This window comes from Macrobrachium rosenbergii, chromosome 48, assembly GCF_040412425.1.
Source record: "Macrobrachium rosenbergii isolate ZJJX-2024 chromosome 48, ASM4041242v1, whole genome shotgun sequence".
Classification (NCBI taxonomy): Eukaryota; Metazoa; Arthropoda; class Malacostraca; order Decapoda; family Palaemonidae; genus Macrobrachium; species Macrobrachium rosenbergii.
In genome coordinates, this window is record NC_089788.1 from 64,082,720 (window position 1) to 64,085,219 (window position 2,500).

General features: G+C 38.0%; 1 protein-coding gene across 1 annotated transcript in view; it reads right to left on the minus strand.

Annotated features, from left to right (window-relative positions):
* The window catches only part of LOC136831124 (cell adhesion molecule Dscam1-like), a 498,139-nt gene that overhangs the window by 305,739 nt on the left and 189,900 nt on the right, over nucleotides 1-2,500 (minus strand). The window lies entirely within an intron of this gene.

A 2,500-nucleotide genomic window follows, 5' to 3' on the forward strand; every position in this document is an offset into this window, starting at 1 on the left:
GAAAATGTCAGTAATCTATTCGTGAATTTTTTGTTTAAACTTTGAGAAAGAAGCGCGACAAATTTTTATGTCTTGTTGTTGTGTATAAAAAATTTTTAATTTTTTTGGTGTTCTTGTCGTTATGAGGAAGATGAGCTCATTTTCTGCACTGTACGAATTATTGCAAAGAAAGAACCAGACGAAGAACTAAAACGCGCCTGCAATGATCTGAACAAGAAGGATGAAGAAGTTAAGTATAGCTTAGTTTTACCAGACCACTGTGCTGATTAACAGCTCTCCTAGGGCTGGCCCGAAGGATTAGACTTATTTTATGTGGCTAAGAACCAACTGGTTACCTAGCAACGGGACCTACAGCTTATTGTGGAATCCGAACCACATTATAGCGAGAAATGAATTTCTATCACCAGAGATAAATTCCTGTAACTCTTCATCAGCCGGCCGGGGAATTGAACTCCGGCCCATCGAGTGACAGTCCACAGCTCTACCGACTCACCCAACGAAGAGCTCAGGAGGATGAAGAACAGATCGTAACTATGAGATAGACAGGAAGAAGAAAACGCAAATGTGAGACAGATTGGAAGACGAAAGATACTACACGAGCAGATCTACGGGAAGAGATTAGGTGAAAGTGATGCATGTAAACAGGAAGATGGCAAATGCTTCAAGCTTAGAAGTAAAGAGATACATAAGTGTCAAGAAACAAGAAAGTCCGTGAAACAGAAATATGTTAAAGATAATAGCGTTATCCACTTAAGGAGGATGAAAGCTAGATAAAGAGACAGAAAGTGATGAGAGTACTGTGCTGATATGATTTATAGAAAAAAAGCGTAACAGATTATGTGACTTGAAAAGAGACTGACAAAAAGAGTAAAGCATAAAGGTAGTAAAAGCGCAAATATTCACGGTATAAAAGACAATAGTATCCCTGTAGAAAGAACAGCAGAAATACAAGAAATACTAAGGCAGAATTAATGAGGAATTAAACATTAGAAAAGAAAACGTAATCTCTTAACAGATGAATCTGAAAGCAGAAACAAGGAGGGAGTAAATATTCGATAAAACGAGCATAAATTACGAGGAAAATAGAGAAATATGCAAGCGAAACCAGCATACATCTGGAAAGAATTGTCAGTGAATAAAACAAAATAAGAATAAAAACCAAACAAAAGCCAAATTCTCTAAAATGTTGATGAGCAAATATTTAAAATTCGATGACAATAACGACAGTCAATGAAACATTTCAACATCAAATATCCGACAAATTCTGAGGACAACTAGAACAGAGAGAGAGAGAGAGAGAGAGAGAGAGAGAGAGAGAGAGAGAGAGAGAGAGAGATAGAGATAGTCTACTGTAAGTAAGCCAAATGTGGTGATATGAAATTTTTACAATTCGACTGAAATTCTTCAAAAAATCAAACTGGCGGAGAAAATAAAAACAAAGTTTGGACACAATCGAAACATCTCTATAGAAATGAAATTATTTGTCATAAAACATTCATGCTAATGCAAAAGTAAAAAGTAAACCATTTGCACAACGAAATCCAAGTTCCTTAATTCAAAGACGAAATAAAATCAGATAAAAAAAACTCAAGGAATCATACACATCCCAAAGCAAGTCTGGAAATAAGAATTGTCTTCTCTCTCTCTCTCTCTCTCTCTCTCTCTCTCTCTCTCTCTCTCTCTCTCTCTCTCTCTCTTTCTCAACTTCCAATATATTTTCAGAAAAAAAAAAGGAGTGCATCGACAGAAGGCATAATCTAAAAAGTTACTGGACTTTCCTGTCAATAATATTGCGGACAAAGAAAAGTAAACTATTGTGTACCCGTTTCACATGACATCGTAAAAACACACAGGAAAGCTTTCCTCTCTCTCTTCACAACATTTTATACCAATGTCACTTCTCTGTTCCCTGAACTAAATATTTTACCAATTTATATACGTCCGGAAAAACGTATGCCTTCTCCCCCCGCCCCCGGCCTCTCTCTCTCTCTCTCTCTCTCTCTCTCTCTCTCTCTCTCTCTCTGCAGTGCCATACACATTTCGTTCTTTGTTTTCTCACTCCATAAAGATGCTTTACTAAATTGTTTAGTAACAATCAGATCACACATGTGTAGTGGAATGGAATGGAATGTAGAATTTAGGCCAAAGACCAAGCGCTGGGACCTGAGGTCACTCAACGCTGAAACGGAAAGGTTTAACAGGAGGAAAACCTCGCAATTGCACTATGAAACAATTTTTAGGAGAGGGTGGACAGCAAGAAGGAAGAAAGAGAATATGAACGGAGGTACAGTAAAGGGAAGGGAAGGGGCTGCAGCTAGGGAAAGAAGGGACGCTGCAATGAACCTAAGTAAGTATACAGTGTACCGTGTGAGGTGCACTGACGCACTGTCCCCTCATGGAGCACAAATGTGCAGTAACTTTCGTAAACCCTAGTAACAGATGTGTGAGTTGAGAACGAACATTGATTCATCATTACCACACCTATTCTTATTGTAACATT